This window comes from Diceros bicornis, chromosome 35 (assembly GCF_020826845.1).
Source record: "Diceros bicornis minor isolate mBicDic1 chromosome 35, mDicBic1.mat.cur, whole genome shotgun sequence".
Lineage (NCBI taxonomy): Eukaryota > Metazoa > Chordata > Mammalia > Perissodactyla > Rhinocerotidae > Diceros > Diceros bicornis.
Genome location: NC_080774.1, coordinates 33,758,506 through 33,781,951, shown reverse-complemented (window position 1 = coordinate 33,781,951; position 23,446 = coordinate 33,758,506). Strand labels below are relative to the sequence as shown.

At 45.5% G+C, this 23,446-nt stretch overlaps 1 protein-coding gene and 1 pseudogene across 1 annotated transcript in view; both read left to right on the top strand.

The window, feature by feature from the left end:
• The first annotated feature begins 459 nt into the window (after positions 1-459).
• Positions 460-4,140, top strand: LOC131398631 (peroxynitrite isomerase THAP4-like; annotated as a pseudogene).
• Positions 3,877-23,446, top strand: part of LOC131398630 (ral guanine nucleotide dissociation stimulator-like) — a 28,875-nt gene continuing 9,305 nt past the window's right edge. The window contains exons 1-2 of the mRNA XM_058532262.1: positions 3,877-3,989; positions 23,148-23,297. The gene's annotated coding sequence lies outside the window, so the exon portion shown is untranslated. The remainder of the gene's footprint in view (positions 3,990-23,147; positions 23,298-23,446) is intronic.

Genomic DNA, 23,446 nt, shown 5'->3' with positions numbered 1-23,446 from the left:
CGCGACGGGCAGCCGCTGGGGCCAATCCGGCCGAGCAACGCGGGCCAGGCCGGAAGTGCAGGCAGAAGTGCGTGGGTCGCCATCTTGGCGTACGGCAGGTCCCTGCGTAGAGGGCCTGCCCGCACAGTCAGCTCCCCCGCGGTCTGGGTCGTTTGCTCTGAACACCGCAGCAGCGACCTATCGGGGCAGCGGAACAGACGCGTTTGGGCAGCGCGACCCTGGGCGGGCGCGTTGGCCGGCATTTTGCCTAGGCTCATGGGCGCAGCCATCTTGCTTTACGGCCGACGGGCAGGAGCGCGCCGCCATCTTGCCGTCCTGCAGGCCTCGGGGATCAGCTCCACGTCCCACAGAGTGTCGCGGCGAGCCCTTACCCTTGTGGCGGTCCCGCTGTGGGGTGGTGAGGAGGGGGCCGGAGCATGGCGGCGCGATAGCCTGAGGCCCGATAGCCTGAGGCCCGGGATGGTGATCGCTGTGCGGCCGCGAACTGCTCCCATCGCCGGGCAGCAGGAGAAACCGCCGTCTCCTTCCGCAGGTAACCGGCCGCTGCCGCCCAGTCAGCACCCCCGCGCGGTCCAGCCCGAGGCGTGCGGCACTTTGTCCTCGGGCCGGTCCAGCGGGTGAGTCAGCGCCGGGCGCTGTGTGGCCTTGTCTGTGCCACTGTCTCTAGTCCGGGCGCCTCGGGCCACCACGGCCACTGGCGCCCACTTTATGGCCTCCACCACCCTCTCACCCCCACCCCGCGGCCACCCTGGTCTCCACTGATTCCGGCTGGGGCCAACAATGTCGAGAAACAGGGTGTTCTGGAAACGCTCTTCCTTAGGTCACTATCTTTTTGCATTTGCTGTGACTTTTCTGCTCTTCTGATGGCATGGAGCCTGCCTTGATCTCTGCGATCAGGAATGCGGCTGAGCAAATGCAGCTTGTACCTCTTTGATGGACGTCCCTCCCGGCGCTCTGTTGCTAGAAGGGTCCTGGCAGTGCAGAAGGGTCCTGGCAGTGCACAGAAAGGTGGCTCTGTGCTGGAGGTGAGTCCTGGAGAGGCATCTGACAGCATCCTGGGCGGAGCAGGGCGCAGCCCATTCCTCACGGGGAGGCTGACCCTTCTGGCCAGGCTGACCCTGTGGACTGGGACTCTGCATGTGACAGCATCCTGGGTGGAGGAGGGCACGGCCCACTCCTCACGGGAAGGCTGACCCTGCGGGCCAGGCTGACCCTGTGGACTCGGACTCTGCATGTGACAGCATCCTGGGCGGAGCAGGGTGCAGCCCACTCCTCGCGGGGAGGCTGATGGTGCGGACTCGGACTCAGCATCTGACAGCATCCTGGGTGGAGGAGGGCGCGGCCCACTCCTTACGGGGAGGCTGACCCTGCAGACTGGGCATCTGACAGCATCCTGGGTAGAGCCAGGCGCAGCCCACTCCTCACAGGGAGACTTACCCTGGGGGCTCAGGGAAGGAGCTTCTCTCTCCACCATCTTCCTTGGGCTCCCACAGCGGGGTGAGGGGTTTGCCTTCCTCCTGGCCTGGCTCCCTTCAGGAGGGCTTCTGGAATTCAGCCAGTTCACCGAGTCCTTTGGACTCCACACTGGAGGTCCCAGAACAGTGCGCTGAAGACATTCTACTTTGAAAACCTGGCAGATCCTTTTGTTTCGTGTTGCAGGTTGTTATTGAAGTTTGAAAGACCTGAATGGCACTTGTTGTCTGTAATCTTATTGAAAGTTTACAGTGGTTTGTTCTAAGTCGGAAGTTGTTACAATCTATCCAAAGAACTAGTAACATGAGCTTGTTTCAGAGGTTAGCCACCATGCTTTCTTGACAGTTTCCTTCAGAGCCTGTGTCCCAAAAGTTTTGTTACTGTTTTTGAGAATGAGGCAAAGCACTGCAGAGAAGGCTGCTCTTGGCACGTGTGGTGGTCTAACGTGGTCTGGGGGCAAAGGAGGTGGGGGTCCTTTGGTAACTAGTCACAAAGCATTGAGAAAGGTTAGAAGGTCATGTTGCTTGAAACTCCCTGAGGACCTAGTATCCACCTGGTCTGGTCCACAGCGGCCTCAGGGGGCTAGATGACCTCAGGTGGAGCAGACAGCCCTCGGGAGAGACTCCCTCCAACCCCCCGCCCCCACCCATGTGCATAGTTTGGTCTAAATAGAGATTTTACCTTAATGAGGAGAAGAGATGATGAAGTGTCTTGGTCGGTGTCTTGCAGGGGCTGCTTGCTTTGTACAGGGAGCAGCTTTTCTCCTGGTAGTGGAAGGACAGGAGGAACACGGAACTGCAGCTCTTGGGGCTGACCTCCTCTTGGCGGCGGTCTTGCATCCTCAGCTGCTTGCGCAGAGCTGGGGCCAGGCGCCCTGCTGAGTGCCTGGGAGGCTCTGCTGGCCGACCCCTGGCCTGGCTTTGAAATGGGGGGACCAACCATCTCTGTTTTAGCAGCCCAAGTCCTGCATCCCAGGGACAGCAGGAGGTTTGGGCAGCCATGAGCTTCTAGGAACTATGTCCGGGGCTTCCTGAAGCCTTTCTTGTTGTCTTGATGCCATCCTGTGCTATCTGCCCGAGCATCTGTGTCCCTACAGGGCACTTACCACAGCCTGGGAGGAGGTCCTCCCCTTCCTTTCTTCTCTGCCCTACAGATGGTGAGCTTCTTAAGGTAGACAGTGGGTCTTTCATCTTTCTATTCCAGTAATAACTTGCAAGCAGAGGTGCCTTAATCTTTACTAAAGAGTCCTTAAATCTTTACTAAAGGTTTAATGGGCAAAGTCGCTACAGATTTGGGTGTCCGCAGAAACACTTGTTTTGCTTTCATAGTTGATCATTTTAGGGCGAGACATTTAATTCTTTCTTTCTAATTACTTTCTCATTTATCCTTGCAGGCTCTGCATAAAGAGCTCAAAATGTGTGGTCCAGTGGTTAAAAGCTGTTCACAGGGATGACTGGACCCCACTAAGCATTCTTTCATCTGTAGCGAACATTTCAGCAAAAAAAGCTCTCGGAAAGGCTGGAGGATCAGTACTACGTGCACAAACCTGCGGCCGTGCCCTCCATCTTCCACCTGACTGAGAAGAGGGGGCTGAAGGCCCTGGCCGCCCCAGGAGAAAGGACACCAGGAAGGCCGCCGGGGGCCTGAGGGAACATGTGAGTGAGGCAGATGGGAAAGGAGCTGCAGGTTCATCGTCGTCCTCGAGGGAAAACCTGAGGGCCTAGCCGGGGTCCCGCAAGTTGAAGCGAGCCCCTCTGCAGGGTGAACCCGCAGCCAGGGCTGCCCGGGAAGCCGCCAGTCAGAAGCGGGCGCAGAGTCTCTGGAAGGAACTCCAGGAGACAGTGTGGCCTCCACAGCATCAGGCAGCCAGGGAGATGCAAACACGTCTGCTGTAGATGCTGGCGATGAAACCCCCTCTTCCCAGCGAGGGGCTGCTGGGTAAGAGTGGCATTTCCGTGGGTGACTTTACCCCCAGGATCTGGGGCGTGCAGATTTATTGGCTGGTTTCCTTCTTACAGTTTCTCCTCAGTGTACACTCGAGAGAGGCCATCTGTCCCCCAGAGCCTGTCGAGCGAAGGAGGCTGAAGAGAGACGCGGAGCCCAGCTGCAGCGGGACCAGCCTGAGGCCTGACGAGGGCTTGGCCCAGAGCCCCCAAGTTCATCATTCACAATGATGCCTCAGAAACCCTCCCAGAGCCCCTCCACTCCAACAGACGTCACCCCGAAGCCAGCCGCAGAAGCTGTGCAGGGCGAGCACAGCGACACCGGCCCCACGTCCCTCAGCGGGCTCATCCTGTCAGCACTGGGGGCCCAAGAACTCCTCGACTCACTGCACTCCTACTGCTTCTGCTCCCGGGGGAACAGGAGCATGGGTGCCGCCTGCAGGGGCAGGTGGAGAAGAACGGCGAGCTGAAGAGGGGCAGCCGCCGACAGCCAGGTGCAGACGCTGCAGGAGGAGCTAGATGAGCTGAAGGGAGGGGGCTCCCTGCCTTAGCAGCCTGCTGCCCCCAGCCAAGGTCAGTCCCGGGGCTCGGGGCTCCCCCACTGCCTGCTCATCATGAGGGGTTTCCTGCTATGCAGCAGACGGCCCCTGAGCACTTCTGTGTGCAGCATGCCTGCTGCTGTCTTGGGAGAAGGCTCTGCTGGTAGCCGCCCTTCGTAGACAGGGAGCCCAGGTTGCAGAGCTCACCCCGCTTGCTCTAGGGCACTGGAGAGGCAGCGGTAGCTGTCAGGGTTTAGCAGGTGGGAAAGGAGGCATTGCAGGTCAGCTGTGAAAGCCAGACCTACCCAATGAATGGTGCCTGGATGGTTGGTTTTCCACTTGAACAGGAGAAAGTCAGCTTCTGTTGCATCTCTCACACAAATGTAAATTCCAATGAGTTAGGATCTAAATGTGAAATAATATCGACATAATAAACTATTAGAAAAGTTATGGGAGACTCTTAAAGTAATGGGGAGGTTCTTTCCATTCATGTTTTTAATTAATTAATTTATTTTATTGATGTTTTAATAGTTTATAACATTGTGAAGTTTGGGGTTGTACATTTTTGTTTGTCCATCACCATATATATGTCTCCCTTCACCTCTTGTGCCCACCCCCCACCCCCATTGCCCCTGGTAACACAGTAAACCATGTGTTGGTTTACATTCCACATATGAGTGAGATCATACAGTGTTTGTCTTTCTCTTTCTGGCTTATTTCACTTAACATAATACCCTCCAGGTCCATCCATGTTGTTGCAAATGGGACGGTTTTGTCTTTTTTTATGGCTGAGTAGTATTCCGTTGTATATATATACCACATCTTCTTGATCCAATAGTCAGTCGAGGGACACTTAGGTTGCTTCCACTTCTGGGCTATGGTGAATAATGCTGCAGTGAACATAGGGGTGCATAAGCCTCTTTGGATTGTTGATTTCAGGTTCGTTGGATAGATTCCCAGTAGTGGGATGGCTGGATCATAGGGCATCTCTATTTTTAATTCTTTGAGGAATCTCCATACCGTTTTCCATAGAGGCTGCACCACTTTGCATTCCCACCAGCTGTGTATGAGGGTTCCTGTTTCTCCACATCCTCTCCAACATTTGTTGTTTTTGTCTTGGTGATTATAGCCATTCTAACGGGTGTGAGGTGATATCTTAGTGTTGTTCTGATTTGCATTTCCCTGATGATTAGTGATGTTGAACATCTTTTCATGTGCCTGTTGGCCATCTGTATATCGTCTTTGGAGAAGTGTCTGTTCGTTTCCTCTGCCCATTTTTTGATCAGGTTGTTTGTTTTTTTGGTGTTCAGTTGTGTGAGTTCTTTATATGTTACAGAGATCAACCCCTTGTCAGATGTATGTTTTGCAAATATTCTCTCCCAGCTGGTGGGTTGTCTGTTCATCTTGATTCTGGTTTCGTTTGTCTTGTAGAAGCTCTTTAATCTGATCAAGTCCCACTTGTTTATTTTTTCCTTAGTTTCCCTAGTCTGGGTAGGCATGTCATCCAAAAAGATTCCTCTATGACCAATGTCAAATAGTGTGTTCCTTATATTTTCTTCTGCGAGTTTTATAGTTTCAGGTCTCACCTTCAGGTCTTTGATCCATTTTGAGTTAATTTTTGTGAATGGCGGTAGCAGATGGTCCACTTTCATTCTTTTGCATGTGGCTGTCCAGTTTTCCCAACACCATTTATTGAAGAGACTTTCCTTTCTCCATTGTATGTTCTTAGCTCCTTTGTCAAAAATTAGCTGTCCGTATATGTGTGGTTTTATTTGTGTACTTTCAATTCTGTTCCATTGATCTGTGTGTCTGTTTTTGTACCAGTACCATGCTGTTTTGATTACTATTGCTTTGGAGTATGTTTTGAAGTCAGGGATTGTGATGCCTCCAGCTTTGTTCTTTTTTCTTAGGATTGCTTTAGCTATTTGCGTCTTTTGTTGCCCCATATGAATTTTAGTATTCTTTTTTTTATTTCCGTGAAGAATGTCATTCAGATTCTGATTGGGATTGCATTGAATCTGTGGATTGCTTTAGGTAATATAGACATTTTAACTATGTTTATTCTTCCAATCCACGTGCATGGGATATCTTTCCATTTCTTTATGTCGTCATCGATTTCTTTCAATAATGTCTTGTAGTTCTCATTGTATAGGTCTTTCATCTCCTTGGTAAGATTTATTCCTAGATATTTTATTCTTTTTGATGCAATTGTAAATGGTATCATCTTTTTGAGTTCTCTTTCTGTTAGTTCATTATTAGCATACAGAAATGCAACAGATTTTTGCAGATTGATTTTGTACCCTGCAACTTTGCTGTAGTTGTTGATTATTTCTAATAGTTTTCCAATGGATTCTTTAGGGTTTTCTATATATAAAATCATGTCATCTGCAAATAGTGAGAGTTTCACTTCTTCGTAACCTATTTGGATTCCTTTTATTCCTTTTTCTTGCCTAATTGCTCTGGCCAAAACCTCCAGTATGTTGAATAGGAGTGGTGAGAGTGGGCAGCCCTGCCTCGTTCCTGTTCTCAGAGGAATGGCTTTCAGTCTTTCCCCATTGAGTATGATGTTGACTGTGGGTTTGTCATAAATAGACTTTATTATGTTGAGGTACTTTCCTTCTACACCCATTTTGTTGAGAGTTTTTATCATAAATGGATGTTGTATCTTGTCAAATGCTTTCTCTGTGTCTATTGAGGTGACCATGTGGTTTTTATTCTTTGTTTTGTTGATGTGATGTATCACGTTGATTGATTTGCGGTTGTTGAACCATCCCTGCGTCCCTGGTATAAATCCTACTTGATCATGGTGTATGATCTTTTCAATGTATTGCTGTATTCGGTTTGCCAATATTTTGTTGAAGATTTTTGCATCTATGTTCATCAGCGATATTGGCCTGTAATTTTCCTTCTTTGTATTGTCTTTGTCTGGCTTTGGTATCAGGGTGATGTTGGCCTCGTAGAATGACTTAGGAAGTGTTCCATCTTCCTCTATCTTTTGGAATAGTTTGAGAAGGATGGGTATTAAATCTTCTTTGAATGTTTGGTAAAATTCACCGGAGAAGCCATCTGGTCCTGGACTTTTATTTTTTGGGAGGTTTTTGATTACTATTTCAGTCTCTTTACTTGTGATTGGTCTATTCAGATTCTCCATTTCTTCTTGGTTCAGTTTTGGGAGGTTGTATGAGTCTAAGAATTTATCCATTTCTTCTGGATTGTCCAATTTGTTGGCATATAATTTCTCATAGTATTCTCTTATAATCCTCTGTATTTCCGTGGTATCCATTGTAATTTCTCCTCTTTCATTTCTAATTTTATTTACTTGAGCCCTTTCTCTTTTTTGCTTAGTAAGCCTGGCTAAGGGTTTGTCAATTTTGTTTATCTTCTCAAAGAACCAACTCTTTGTTTCATTAATCCTTTCTACTGTTTTTTTGGTCTCAATTTCATTTATTTCTGCTCTGATTTTTATTATTTCTTTCCTTCTGCTGACTTTGGGCTTTGTTCTTTTTCTAGTTCAATTTAAGGTTGCCTATTTGGGCTTTTTCTTGTTTGTTAAGGTGGGCTTGTATCGCTATGTGTTTCCCTCTCAGGACCGCTTTTGCTGCATCCCATGTGGTTTGGTATGGCATATTTTCATTTTCATTTGTTTCCAGATACTTTTTGATTTCTCCTTTAATTTCATCAATGATCCATTGGTTGTTCAGTAGCATGTTGTTTAATCTCCACATTTTTGTCACTTTCCCAGTTTTTTTTCATGGTTGATTTCCAGTTTCATAGCATTATTGTCTGAAAAGATGCTTGTTATGATTTCAATCTTCTTAAATTTATTAAGGCTTGCTTTGTTTCCCAACATATGGTCTATCCTTGAGAATGTTCCATGCGCGCTTGAGTAGAATGTGTAGTCAGCTGTTTTTGGATGGAGTGCTCTGTATATGTCTTCTAGGTCCATCTCATCCAGTTTTTCATTTAAGTCTACTATTTCTTTATTGACTTTTTGTCTGGATGATCTATCCATTGATGTAAGTGGGGTATTAAGATCCCCTCCTATTATTGTGTTGTTGTTAATGTCTCCTTTTAGGTTTGTTAATAGTTGCTTCATGTACATTGGTGCTCCTATGTTGGGTGCATATATATTTATAAGTGATATGTCTTCTTGGTGGAGTGTCCCCTTTATCATTATATATTTCCCTGCTTTGTCTCTCTTAACCTGTTTTATCTTGAAGTCTACTTTCTCTGATATGAGTATGGTAACACCTTCTTTCGTTTGTTTGTCATTAGCTTGGAGTATTGTCTTCCATCCTTTCACTCTGAGGCTGTGCTTGTCTTTAGAGCTGAGATGTGTTTCCTGGAGGCAGCATATTGTTGGGTCTTGCTTTTTAAACCATCCTGCCACTCTGTATATTTTGATTGGAGAGTTCAATCTATTTACATTTAGGGTAATTATTGATATATGAGGGCTTAATGTTGCTGTTTTGTCACTTATTTTCTGGTTCTTTTGCATTTCCCTTGTTTCTTGTCCCATTTGTTTCGGACTGCCAATTCAGTTTTGGTTCTTCTGTCTTATGACTCTTCTAGTTTTCTCATTGTTTATCATATGTGATTTTGTGTTGATTATTTGTTTAGTGGTTACCTTGAGGTTTGTATAAAAAATCTTGTGTATGAGATAGTCCATTATCTGATGGCCTCCTATTTCCTTATACTAAGTCAATTCAATCACTTTCCTCTTTGCCTTCTAAGTCGTTCTTGTTATACCTTATTCTACCTTGTGTTGTGGTTGTGTGTTTACAGTGATAAGGTTAAATTTATTTTTGGTGAATTCCTTCCTTTGATCTTTGATTTTGGTATTTAAGTGGTTGCTAACCTATTCTGGTAAAGATCTACTATTTTTCTGAGTTTGTCTACCTATTTTTCTCCTTGCTCCAAGCTTTGTATTCCCTTTCTCTTCTTTTTTTCAGGCCTGAGGGCCTTCTTGAGTATTTCTTGTAGTGGGGGGTCTCGTGGCCATGAACTCCCTTAGCTTTTGTTTATCTGGGAAAGTTACTGTTTCTCCATCATGTTTGAAGGATATTTTTGCTGGATAAGACTATTCTTGGCTGAAAGTTTTTGTTTTTAAGTATTTTGAATACATCATTCCAGTCTCTCCTAGCCTGTAAAGTTTCTGTTGAGAAATCCGCTGAGAGCCTGATGGGAGTTCCTTTGTACGTTATCTTTGGTTTTTGTCTAGCTGCCCTTAATATTGTTTCTTTGTCATTGACTCTGGCTAGCCTTACCACTAGATGTCGTGGAGTGGGCCTTTGCCTGTTGACATATTTAGGTAATCTGTTGGCTTCGCTTACTGGTATTTCCTGCTTCTTCCCCAGATTTGGGAAGTTCTCAGCTATTATTTCCTTGAATAGGCTCTCTGTTCCTCTTTCCCTCTTTTCTCTCTCAGGAATACCTGTAACTCTTATGTTACATTTCCTAATAGAGTCAGATATTCCTCGGAGACTTTCTTCATTTCTTTTTAGTCTTAGTTCTCTCTCCTCTTCCATCTGGAGCATATCTGTATTCCTATCCTCTATAATGCTAATTCTTTCCTCCATGTTGTCAGCTCTGTTCTTTAAAGATTCCAGGTTCTCCTTTATCTCCTCCATTGTGTTCTTCATCTCCATCAGCACTGATTGGTTTTTCTTTATGATTTCAATCTCTTTTGTGAAGAAACTCCTAATCTCATTGAATTGTTTGTGATGTCTTGTATTTCATTGAGTTTTTTAATGATAGCTATTTTGAAATCTCTGTCGTTTAGGTTATGGATTTCTGTGTCTTCAGCGTTGGTTTCTGGGTGCTTGTCATTTTCCTTCTGGTCTGGTGATTTCCTGTACCATTGCATTGTGGTTCCTGTATTGGCTTTGTTTTTCCTCATCCTGGAAATATCTGGTTGCAATTTCCACCCGCTGCCACTGTGTGGGGGTAAAGGGCTGTGTAATCTGTGCCCCCTGCACTCTGCCCTAGCTGTTCGCTTTGATCCGCAGGGTCCAGCTTGCGGGCGGGGGAGGTGCTCTCTCTTTTGCCTGCTGGGTCCGTGGTGTGGGGGGCTTCTCGTTCGCCCCTCGGTATCCGCTCTCCTGGGGTGCTCAGATGTTGATGGTACCCCGTAGCAGTTCTGAGTACTCTGTGTGGGAGTTTCCCACTGGCGGAGAGAGCCGGAAGGGCTATGGTTTCCCCACAGAGGGCTGCCCCTATCCCCTCACTGGGAGCCATGTGGACTGGGATCGCTGATCTGATGGGGAGGGAGAAGAGTTCTCCTTACCTCTCCTCACTTCCTCTGGGGGCCTAGCACGTTCCTCTCTGAGATGTGCAGCAGTGTGGATCTTTCTGATCTTGCTTTTCACTGTCTAGGATTCTGTTGTTGGTCTGTGACTGTTCCTTTTGTTGTATCTTATCGGGGGAAGAGTTTACGGGAAAGCTCACTCCGCCGTGACGCTGACGTCACTCCTCCCATTCATGTTTTAATGAATATCCTTGAACTGAAGTCATTTTGAATATTTTAATAATTTCTTTAAAATTTTAAACATCTGTTTGAGTAGAATACGTTCACTTTTGTAAAAATTAAAACTACAGAAATATATAAACTAAGAAGTGTAAAAACTCCTATTTCTCACCTATCTCCCAACTTTTGTCCTTGTCCATGGTAAAATTTGGTGTGTCATCTCCTAGACTGTTTCCTGTGCTTTACATACATATTTCTCCACCTGTACAAATAGGTTAGATATATTTTTGATGTATTTATTGGCTATGTTTCTGATTTTCCCACTCTTTTACAGTTTAGTAGTTGTAAACATTGGTTTCTCGATATTCCTTACGTACTGAGGGTACCATCTTTTGCCTGTTATACATCCATGGAAAACATTTCCCTACCACATTGTTTATTTATTGATTGATTTGTTTGTTTCTTTCTTTCTTTGTTTTTTTGCTAACATCTGTCAATCCTCCTCTTTTTGCTGAGGAAGACTGGCCCTGGGCTAACATCCATGCCCATCTTCCTCCACTTTATATGGGACGCCACCACAGCATGGCTTGATAAGCAGTGCATCGGTGCGCGCCCGGGATCCGAACCCCAGGCCACCACAGCAGAGTGCATGCACTTAACCCCTACGCCACTGGGCTGCTCAGCCACATTGTTCATTTAATCTGGATCAGTGCTTGTCTTTCCAGATGTCAGTAACACGTCAGGTGGGAAATGGCTCTATGTGACAGGCTGTTCAGGACCTCCTGGACCCCCGGGGCAACAACCATTAGGACAACACAAAGCTAGAAACAAAACCCATCCCGCGTGTTTCCAGATGCATCCTGGGGGAAGGACAGCTCCAGTTGAGGACCGCTGATGTCCTGGTCAGAGTTATCTGCTATGTTCTCCTATCACGTTAAAGCTGTTTCTGTAGTTTGTCATACCTGATGGTACAGTTTGGTGCCTTTGTCTGTTCCTCTTGGTCAGACTGCGCAAGGTTTCTCACTGTTACAGGTCTTTCCAGACAGCCAGCCCTTGACTCCATTGCTCAGGTCTACGTTGTTGTTCCTGCCTCGTGAATCCTCGCTTCGTTCTTCTGTCTTTGGTTTTATTGTGGTGTTGTTCTGGCTCCTGGAGGGAAGTGCTCAGCTTCTTCGTGTACAGGTGATATTCCCTGATACCTGCAGTGGAGGCTGTGTCCCTTCGTCTGTCCCTTTGTCCCCATGCCATGGATTTGCCTCATGCTGCTCTCCTTGCTGTTCATTTCTAAAGAGTTTGTCTGTCTGTCTGGATCCGCCCTTTAACCTGAGAGATTTAGAAGAGTGTGGACAGATTTTCAAGTGGATAGGTTGAGGGAGGGGAGCCAATATTTTGTGATTATTTTTTACTTTTATTGCTTGAAGGTCCAGTAATATGGTCACTTATAGATTTCTGCTTTGTGGACAATTTAGAGATTTCATTGTGGCTTAGCACACAGTCCATTGTGGTGATTGTTTCATTGTGGTTTGAGGAGAATGCATCCTCTCCACTAGTTGCTTACGTTGTTGTCCCTCGGGCTGAGGCCAGATCTAGCTTTTTTGTGTTCGTCAACAGATCTGTTTCCTAACTTACTGTATCACTTGACCTGTGGATTTCTTTTTTTTTTTTAATTTTTATTTATTTATTTATTTATTTTTCCCCCAAAGCCCCAGTAGATAGTTGTATGTCATAGCTGCACATCCTTCTAGTTGCTGCATGTGGGACACGGCCTCAACATGGCCGGAGAAGCGGTGCGTCGGTGCGCGCCCGGGATCCGAACCTGGGCCGCCAGCAGCGGAGCGCACGCACTTAACCGCTAAGCCATGGGGCCGCCCCATGACCTGTGGATTTCTAAGAGAGGTAAGGTAGGTTTCCCTGTGATTCTGGAGGTGCCTGTGTCTTCTTGTTTGTCCAGTTTTGCTTTATGTTTCAAGACCATATTGTTGGGTGCATAAGTGTTCCTGACAGCAACACAGAAAACCCCTTTTTGTCCATTTAAAATCTTATTTCTTTATCTCCTCATTTTCAACCATATTATATCCCTTTATTTTATGACTATATTTCAACTCAACTTGAGAGCCTTCGTCTTTTTATAGAGCAATTTCCTCCATTCGCAATCGTGATTATTGATAAACTGGAAGTTGAGTCTACCATTTAATTTAATTTTTAATTTGTTAGGTTTTCTCATGATTTTTCTATTCTTCTAGTGGGTGTCTTTCAGCTTTTAGGAACAACAGTTTCTGCCTTTCTTTCTGGAAATGGTTAGAGTTGATCAGTTCCTGTGTTCTACACTCTCAGCTCCTCACCTTCCACTCCCCAGCTTGAGACTGTCTGATCACAGTTCTGTGTTCTTATTTTCCCCATCAAGCAACCATGGTTGGGTGTAAGTATACGTTTTATCGGTTACTTTGTTCACCACTATTTATTGTATGCAAATTTTTCCTCCTTTTTGGAAATATTTGATGCTATTTTGGAACTCATATGACAGTGAAATTTTGAGAGGAGTCGAGTCTGAGATACTCCTTAGGTGCTGATGCTGGGGAGCTAGCACCTAAGCTCTTGAAGTTGCATCGGTGTGTCTGCAGAGTGAGGATGAGGTCAGAGATGTTTAAAAACGTGGAATTGAATGAGGTTTCCTGGAGACACTGCAGCTGTGGAAGGGCCCCGGGCCCAGCCTAGGAGCAGGCAGTGTTTGCAGAGGTGTAGCTGAAGAGGGTCCAGGAAAGGGGACTGAAATGGTGGAGCATGAGGTTGCAGGAGCCACGAGGGGAAAAGGGTATTGCAGAAAGGAGGGGTGCTCAGCTGGGTGGGATACAGCTCTGATCAGAATGGAGAGAAGATGGCTGGACTTGGCCACGTGGGATCACTGGTGACCTCAGTCTCCTTGAGAGGGTGGGAATGAAGCTGGGTCTAGAGTGGGGGAAGGGGAGCCATGGGAGGGCAGTAGGGATGAGGCCCTTTACTTAAGAGGTTTCGCCATGAAGGGGAGTCGGGCAAGTGGACAGTAGCCAGAAGGGAGCATGGGTCCAAGGGAGAGTTTGTTTGTAAGGTGGAGATGAGCTAGCAGGTGCTGCAGGGAGGACCAGATGGAGAGGAGGAGGCTGAGGGCCCGGGAGGAGCGTGCTGGGCCCTGAGGAGGTGCAGGGCTGGGCTCCACCGCCTGGGGAGGCGCAGAGAGCAAGAGGACAGCTGTGCTAGTGGAAAGGGTGCCCTGCGCCTCTGCTCCTGTATTCCTGGAGCGTGAGGTGGGCAGTGGCTGGGAGTGGAGGGGCGATGCAGGAGGTGTTAGGTGAGCGGCAGGGGGAAGAGTGGGAGGAAGAGAGGGCGCCCTGGCTGGGTCTCCATGGCCCACCCAGAGCCCCCCACTGGGGTCCCCGGTCACCAGCTGTTGTCTCTCTTTGATGTCTTCCTCAAATTTTGGCTCTCTTGATGGTTCCCAGGGCTATTATGAATTTGTTCATCAATGAAGGAATCTTTCGGTCATTTTTTAGGGATTTTATGTCAGAGGGGCTCTACATATGTTTATTCAGTCCATCATCTTTACCCAATCACTTTGTTTTTGGACAGAGTCCATACAACAGAGCAGCCGGGCCAGTGGCCTGCGGGTTCCAGGGTTCGGGGGGTTTGCCCTCCAGAAAGCCGGTGCTGATTGGCATTCTCACAGGACGTGGTGCTCTGTCCCTGAGCCCGCTCTAACTCTGGGTGTCTCGACGTTGTAAATCCTGGGGCAGTTCTGTCAGGGCCCATCGTTGGCATTTCTGTGACCAGTGAGGGTGAACATTTTCCTTGTTCATTATCAGTCACTTGCCTGACTGTGCTGTCGCCTGCCTTGCTCACTGAGCTCCAAACCTTCCTGGTGGAACCAGGACGTTCACTCTCTATCCAGTGTGATTGCACGTTCCCTCAGTGTGCCCCTTGAGTACTTGCTTCAAAAATATCTGCTTTCTTCATATTCTTTGATTCCTTGTATATATAATCTAGATTTAATCTGGAGCTTTAAAAATGTTTTATTGTGGAAAACCTTGAACATTCACAAATTAAACAGAAAAGTGTGATAGCCCCCCATGTCCCCATTACCCAGCTTCAACATTTATCAGTGTTCTGATATTCTTGTTTCGTGCGTATTTCTACCCACTCCCTACCTTCCATTGATTAATTTTTAATTAATAGATTGTTTTTTAGGAAAGTTTTAGATGGACAGAGAAATTTAGCAGATAGTGCAGAGCATTTCTCCCTCCTCCCCTGCGGTTTCCCCTACTGTTAACATCTTGCATGACCACCTGTGTTAGTGCGGTTCATTCCTCACAGGTGAGGAGCTGATGCTGCTACAGTGTTCGTAACCAAGTCCGTAGTTTACATTAAGGTTCGCTGTCTCGCTGTCATGTACTTGGAATTTGACAAATGCATAATCTCATGTGTCCACCACGACAGTATCCCACAGAAGAGTTGGATTGCCCTAAAAGTCCGTGTGCTCTGCCTCTTCGTTCCTTGCCTCCCAACTCCTGGCAACACTGATCTTTATAGTGTTTCTATACTTTTGCCTTTTCTAGAATGTCGTGTAATTGGAATACATGAAAACTATGGAACAGAGTATATAGCCTTTTCAGGTTGGCTTCTTTCACTTATCAATATGTATTTAAGGGTCCACTATGTCTTTTTGTGGCTTAATAGCTCATTTCTCTTTTTTTTTTTCCCTTTTTGTATATTGAGTTAAAATATACATAACAAAAAAGTGTGCCATCTTAACCATTTTTAAGTGTACACTTCAGTGGCGTTAAATACATTTACACTATTGTACAGTCATCACCACCATTCATCCCCATAACTCTTATAAATCTGAAACCCTATACCTATTAAACAATAACTCTCCCTTCTCCCCTCCCCCCATCCCTTGGCAGCCACCATTCCACTTTGTATCTCTTATGATTTTGACTACTCTCAGTTCCTCGTGTAAGTGGAATCATACAGTATTTATCTTTTTGTGACTGGCTTATTTCTGTTAGCATAATGTCCCCGAGGTTAATCCATGTGTGGCATATTGCAGAATTTGCTTCCTTTTTAAGGCTGAATAATGTTCCTTTGTGTGGATATACTACATTTTGTGTATCCATTCATGCGTCAGTGGACACTTGGGTTGCTTCCACGTTTTCGCTATTGTGAACAATACTGCTATGAACATGGGTGTACAAATATCTCTTCAAGGCTGTGCTTTCAGATCTTTTGGATGTATCTCCAGAAGTGGAATTGCTGGATCACGTGATAATTCTATGTTCAATTTTTTGAGGAACATCCATACTGTTTTCCATAGCGGCTGCACCATTTTACGTTCCTGTCAACAGTGTACCAGGGTTCTAATTTTGCCGCACCCTGGCCAACACTTGTTGTTTTCTGTCTTTTCCATAGCACTCATTTTAGTGGGTGTGAGGTGGTGTCTCATTGTGGTTTTGATTTTCATTTCCCTAATAATTAGTGGTGTTGAGCATCTTTTCATGTGCTTATATGACATTTGTAAGTCTTCTTTGGAGAAATGTCTCTTCAAGTCCTTTGCCCATATTTGACTTGGCTTGTTTTTTAGTTGTTTAGTTTTAGGACTTCTCTGTATATTCTGGATATCAGTCTCTTGTCAGAAACATGATTTGCAAATATTTTCTCCCTCTCTTGGGTTGCCTTTTTACTCTGTGGACAGTGCCTCTTGATGTACCAACTTATAAAATTTTCATGGAGTCCAATTTGTCCATTGTTTTTCTTTCGTTACCTGTACCTTTGGTGTCATATCCAAGAAATCATTGCCAAGTCCGCTGTCGTGAAGATTTTGTCCTATGTTTTCTTCTAAGAGTTTTCGTGTTTGAGGTCTTACATTTATGTCCTTGATCCATTTTCAGTTAATTTTTGTATATGGTGTTGGATGGGGTCCAGCTTCAATCTTTTGCATGCGGATATCCAGTTTTCCCAGCACCATTTGTTGAAAAGAAACCTTTCTCCGTTGCGTGGTCTTGGCACCCTTGTGAAAAATCACTTGACCGTATATGTGAGGCTTTGTTTCTCGGCTCCCTATTCTATGCCATTGGTCTCTATGTCTGTCTTTATGCGAATACCATACTGTTGATTACTGTAGCTTTGTGGTAAGTTTTGAAATCAGGAAGTGTGAGTCCTCCAGTTTTGTTCTTTTTCAGGATTGTTTTGGCTATTATGAGTCCCTTGAGAGTCCATGTGAATTTTAGGATGGGTTTTTCTATTTCTGCAAAAAAAATCATTAGGATTTGGATAGGGATTACATTGAATCTATAGATTGCTTTGGGTAATATTGACACTTTACCAATAGTAAGCCTTCCAATCCATGAACATGGGATATGTGTCCATTTATGTATGTCTTCTTTAATTTCTTTCTGAAATGTTTTGTAGTTTCTATGGTGCAAGCCTTTCACCTCCTTGGTTAAGTTAATTCCTAAGCATGTTATTCTTTCTGATACTATTATAAATGAATTGTTTTTGTAATTTCCTTTTCAGAGAGCTCATGGTTCGTGTATAGAAATGCAACTGATTTTTGTGTTGACTTTGTATGCTGCTACTTTCCTGAATTCGTGTTAGGTCAAACGGCTTTTTTTTTTTTTTTTTTGTGAGGAGATCAGCCCTGAGCTAACATCCGCCAATCCTCCTCTGTTTTTTGCTGAGGAAGACGGCCCTGGGCTAACATCGGTGCCCATCTTCCTCCACTTTATATGGGACGCCGCCACAGCATGGCCTACCAAGCAGTGCGTCGGTGCGCGCCCGGGATCCGAAGCAGCGAACCCCGGGCCGCCGCAGCGGAGCGCGCGCACTTAACCGCTTACGCCACCGGGCCGGCCGCAGGTCAAACGGCTTTTTTGTGGAGTCTTTCGTGTTTTCTACATATGAGATGATATCGTCTTCCAACAGAGACCATTTTACTTCTTTCTTTCCAATTTGGAAGGCTTTTATTTATTTATTTTTATTGCCTCATGGTTCTGGCTTGAACTTTCAGTACTGTGTTGAATAGAAATGGTGAAAGTGGGCATCCTTGCCTTGTTCCTGATCTTAGAGGAAAAGCTTTCAGCCTTCTGTCATTGAGTATTATGTTTGCTGTGTGTTTTTCATATATGGTTTTTGTTATGGTGAGGCACTTTCCTCCTATTCTAGTTTGTTGAGTGTTTTATCATGAAAGGGTGTTGAATTATGTCAAATGGTTTTTCTGCATCCATTGAGATGGTCATGTTTTTTCCCCTTCATTTTATTGATGTGGTATATTACACTGATCGATTTTTCTATGTTGAACTCCCGTTGTATACCAGGAATAAATTTCACTTGGTCGTAGTGTATAATTCTTTTAATACGCTGTTCAATTCAGTTTGCTAGTACTTTGTTGAGGATTTTTGCATCTATGTTCATCTGGTGTAATGGTCTGTAATTTTATTTTCTTTTAGTGTCCTTGTCTAGTGTTGGTATCAGGGTAATGCTGGCGTCGTAAAATGAGTTTGGAAGTGTTCCCTCTTTTTCAACATTTGACAGAGCGTAAGAAGGCTTGTTTTTAATACTTCTTTATAGGTTTGGTAGAATTCACCAGTGCAGTCATCTGGTCCTGGGTTGTACTTTGTTGAGAGATTTTTTTTTTAGATTTCTTGAAATATTAGTCACATATAACATATGTAAGTTTTCGTGTTCAAAATGATGATTTGTGAAAGGATTACCACAGTACAGTGAGTTAGCACCTCCATTCCCTCCCATAATTAACTTCTTTCTTCTAGTCATCACTTTTTTTTTTTTTTTGGTTTTTTTTTTCCCCTTTTCTCCCCAAAGCCCCAGAAGATAGTTGTACATCATAGTTGCACATCCCTCTAGTTGCTGTATGTGGGACGCAGCCTCAGCATGGTCGGACAAATGGTGTGTCGATGCGCACCCGTGATCCTAACCTGGGCCGCTGGTAGCGGAGCACACGCATTTAACTGCTAAGCCCTGGGGCTGGCCCAGCTGCTATTTTTTTAAGTAAACTTTCTTTTCCTTTCTCCCTGTCTTCTCTTCTGGTACTTTAATAATGCTTATCTGTTTCTTTTCACGGTATCCCGTAATTCACACTGCCTTTCCCCGTTCCCATCCATTCCTTTTTTACTTTTTGCTTCTTTGACTGGATGATTTCAAATGACACATCTTCTAGTTCACTAATTATTTCTTGTACATGGTTGAATCTGATTTTGAAGCTTGCTATTGAATTTTTCAGTTTAGTCATTGTGTTCTTCAACTCTAGAATTTCTGTTTGTTTTTCCTTAAAGATTTCTGTTTCTCTGTTGAACTTCTCACTTGCTCATGTGCTGTTTCCTTATTTCATTTAGTAGTCTATCTGTGTTTCCTTATAGTTTTATGAGTTTCTCAAAGAGGGTTGTTCTGAAGCCTTTGTCACATAGTTCCTATATCTCCATTTCTTGGTCGGTCATTGGAGTTTTATTCTTTTTCTTTGGTGGTGTCATGGGTCTTTGAGTATTCATGATCCTTGTGGTCTCCATTGGTGTCTGCAAATTTGAAGAAGTAGGCACCTCTTCCACTCTTTGCAGACTGGCTTTAGCAAACCAAAGCCTTCACAGTCAGCCCATCTAGGGGTCCTGGGTAGGCCATCTGGTGGTGTCCAGGGGCAGGCTTGCTGCTGGAGTCCTTGGGCAGCCTGGTACTGGGGTGAGTGGAGAGCTTGGGTCCACGGTATTGTGTCTGGCCCTGGGCACAGCTGGGACCCTGAGTTCATGAGTAGCTCCACTGGAGCCTGGTTTGGCAGGTCCTGATTGAGAGCCTGCAGCCACAGGAGTCATCCAGGGCCATGGGAGTTGGCCAGTGCTGGGATGATCTGAGAGCCTTGGTTCACGGGAGCCTGCCAGGAGCCTGGCGCCATGAGAGACAGCTTGTGCTGGGGTAGGCCAGAAGTCTGGATTCCTGGGAGCCTGCTGGGGGCCTGGTGCCACAGGAGCTGCCTGAGGCTGCAGGAGCCAGCAGGTGCTGGGTCAAGATGGAAGCCTGGGTGCATGGGAGCCTGCTGGTGCCTGGTGCCGTGGGAGCTGCCTAGGGCTGCCTGAGTCAGCAAGCACCTGGGTGAGCAGGGGGCCTGGTTTTTGGGAGCCTGCCAGGAGCCTGGTTCCATGAGAGCTGTCTACAGCTGCTGGAACTGGCAGGTGGTGTGGTGAGCCATGGGCCTGACTTCCCAGTAGCCCTGAGGGAGCCTGATGCCATGGAATCTACCTGGGGTTGCTGGAGCCGGTAAGTGCTGCAGTGATCTGGGGTCCTGGGTTTGTGGGAGCCCACTGCGTGCCCTGTTGCGGAAGCTGCCTGTGGCTGTGGGTGCTGCCTGTGGCTGCCTGGAGTAGGCAGGAACTTGGGTGAGCAAGGGTCTGGATTCACCAGAGCCCACCAGGAGCCTGGTGCCAAGGACACCACTTGTGGTCACAGGAGCCACCTTGGGCTGTTTAAGATGGCAGCCCCTAGGCTGAGATGGGGCCCTGGGTTCCCAGGAGCATGGTGGGAGCCTGGTGTCAAGGATGCTGCTTGAGGCCACCAGAGCTGGCATGCTCCAGGGTGAGCCAGGGGCCTGGATTTGCAGAAGCCTGCAGGGAGCCAGCTAGGTCCACGGGAGTCAGCCTGGGGCTGGGGCAGGCTGGCTCAGGGGTCTGGTGAAGTCGGGCATTCACTTTACTCTCCTTTCGTTGGGAGGTGTTTGATTACTCATTCAGTCTGCTTGTTTGTTACTGGTCTGTTCAAGATTTCTGTTTCTCCATGATTTAGCCTTCATAGGTTGTTTCTAGGAATTTATCTATTTTGTCTAGGTTACCCAATTTGTGAGTGTACAGTAGTTCAGAATAGTCTCTTCTGATCTTTTTCTTTCTGAAGCATCAGTTGTAATGCCTCCTCTTTCATTTCTGATTTACTTTATTTGAGTCATCTCTCTTCTTTTTCCTCGATATTCTATCTAAGGGTTTGTCAATTTTATTTTTTTCCAAAAACTCAAGTCTTACTTTTATTGATCTTTCATACTCTCTTTCATTTTTTCCCTCTCTCTTTTTGGTGACTTCCATCCTTCTGCTAACTTTGGGTTTCATTTTTTCTTTTTCTAATGCTGTGCGTTGTAAGTCAGGTTGTTTCTTTGACATCTTTCTTCTCTTATAATGTACAAGATTATCACTACAAACTTTGCTCTTAGTACTACTTTTGCTGCATCCTGTAAGTTTTGGTGTTTTTATTTTTGTTTTTGTATTTCTGGAGCTATTTTCTAATGTCCGTTTTGATTTCTTCTTTGATCTAGTGGCTGTTTAAGAGTTTGTTGTTGAATTTCCATGTATTATGAATATTCCAGTTTTCCTTCTGTTATTGACTTCTAGTTTCATGCCATTGTATTTGGAAAAGATACTTGGTATGGTTTCAGTCTTCTTAATTTTGTTAAGACTTGTTTTGTGACCTAACACTTGATCTGTTCTGGAAAATAGTCCATGTGCCCTTGAGAAGAGAGTGCATTTTGTTGCTGTTCAGTAAAATGTTCTGTGTATGTCTGATAGGTCCATTAATGTTTTCATGTCTGCTGTTTCCTGATTTTCTGTCTGGATATTCTATCCAGTGTTAAAAGTGGGGTACTGATGTCTCCTCTATTTGCAAGTTATGTAACTGAGAAGGCTCTAATATTGAGACTATATAAAGATCTCCTGGAAGTCAATTATAAGAAACAAAGAAACCAATGAAAATGGGTAACCAACTGGAATAGACATGTCTCCAGGAGATACACAGATGGCCAATAAGCACTAGGTAGATGCTCAGTATCATAAATTATTAGGAAAATGCAAATCCAAAGGATAGTGTGATACTATTTCACACTCAAAATGAAGGCTATACTCAACGTAATGGAAAATAACAAGTGTTGATAAAGATGTGGAGAACGGGAAACCCACATAACATTACTGGTGGGAAAGTAAAATGATGCAGCCACTGCAGAAAACAGCTTGGCATTTTTTAAAATCTTAAACCTAGAATTACCATTAACCTGGAGAGTCACATGGTAGGTATGTCCGAAAGAGCATTGGAAACATATGTTCAAAGAAACACTTGTCCATGGACATTCAAAGCAACATTATTCACAATGGTCCAAAGGTGAAACAAACCCAAATTTCTATCCAGTTACGACTGCATAAACCAAATGTGGCCTATGCATAATATAGGATATTATAGAGCCATAGAAAGGAATAAGATACTGCTACATGCTCAGCCATGGATGAACCTTGAAACGTGTGCTCACTGAAGCTGTCCACAAAGGCCACAGATAGCATGATGCCATTTGAATGCACTGTCCAGAATAGGCAAATCCATAGGGGGAGAAAACAGATGTGTTGTTTCCATGGGCTTGGGTTAGGAGAAAATAGTGCGAATGAGTATGGGTTTGTTTGGGGGTGTTGAAAATGTTCTGGAATTAGATAGTGGTGATAGCCACACGACATAATCATTGTACTAAAAGCCACTGAACTGTATACTTTAAAATGCTCTCAACGGTGTATTCTATGTTAAGCAGATTTTCCTGGATAAAAATTTTACAGTTTTTAAATTAATCAGGGTATTGATTAATTTTAATTTAGTTAATTTTAAGTTGGTTGGGATATTTAATAAGGGCAATTAATGGAGTTATTAGGGGTAGGGCATCTTGTAGCCAAGAGAGTAAACATCTGATGAGGGCTATAGAAACAAGTCCTGTGATTGTACAAGCAACAGTCTAAAATCCAGTCCGTTTCCATTGTCCCCAACTTGGAGAGACCAGCCATGAAAGTAGGTTAGTGATCTCAGGGGCCTTGGGTATCTGTTCAAGATTTGGGTAATATTATGCAATATTTTAACCTCTTGGGTCATCTGGTGGTGGTAGGTTTGGACTTGTGTGTTGATGTACGTTCAGCAAGTGGTTCCAGGAAAGGCACAAACCCCTCCTTCCTTAGCTGGTATAGACACTCTAGGGCCAGGCCGTTTTCTAAAGCCATTTAGGCAAGAGACTCATGAGAGTGTTGTAAAAGGGCTAGGATAGGGTCTTACGGAGTTGTTGTCCATGTTGGGTTAAGGTTGTCGATACTTCTTGGTTGCCTCAGTTTCCTGATTTTGTGTGGGTAGGGCCACCGCACCTGTGCCCAGTCCAGTCAGTCAGTCCTAGTAGAACTGAACACCCAGTGCTATAGGACTGACAGTGTCTATATGGGTTGGTGGTAGCCAGTCAGGGCAGGAAACTCAGGGGAAGTTTCCTGCGACCTGAGGGAAGCAGTCTGAGAGACAGACAATGATGTATTGCAGAATATATCCTGGAGCAAGCTGCTCAGAGGGCTGGGGAAGAGAGAAGCTCACTGGGTGAGAGCCTTGTGATATCAGCCCACAGTAAAACCCAAATGTGGATGCTCCTGGTGTAAAGTATTCATTAGCGGTCTTGGAGGTAAAACCAGTAATTTGCATCCATTGACTGGTTACCTGTGCTATATGATTTCAGGGGGTATGGTTAAAGTGTTTGTGGGCCGAGGGATGTTTGTGCCTGGGCACAAAATCACCAGGGTGGCCTCGAAGGCTACCCCAAAATGACCCCTCAAGGAGCGGTTGGGGCAGAAAGTGGGGGGAGCATTTTGAAGGAAGCCTGGGGCAAAGATGATGTTGTTCGATGGAGTTGGCTACAACTGAGTCTCTCCGCAGGGTAAGCACTTCAGCTGGGGTACAATAGGTTATTGGAGGCCAAGTGACAGACCCTGCGACTCCTGATTCCCAGTGCACGGGCAGCCCTCTCAGCCCATTGGACATAAATGGTGGTGGTGTTTGTGAAGCATCTGGCTGGCAGTGTGGAAGGTATAGGGGACGTGTGGTGGGAGACGTCATGATACTGTCGGGAGGAGCTGTGTGTGAGATTACGGTGTTGGGGGGGAAGGACTGGAGGCAGGTGCAGTGGGTGTGTGACCAACAATGGTCAGTGAAGGGACAGCCGGGGGGTAACTGGG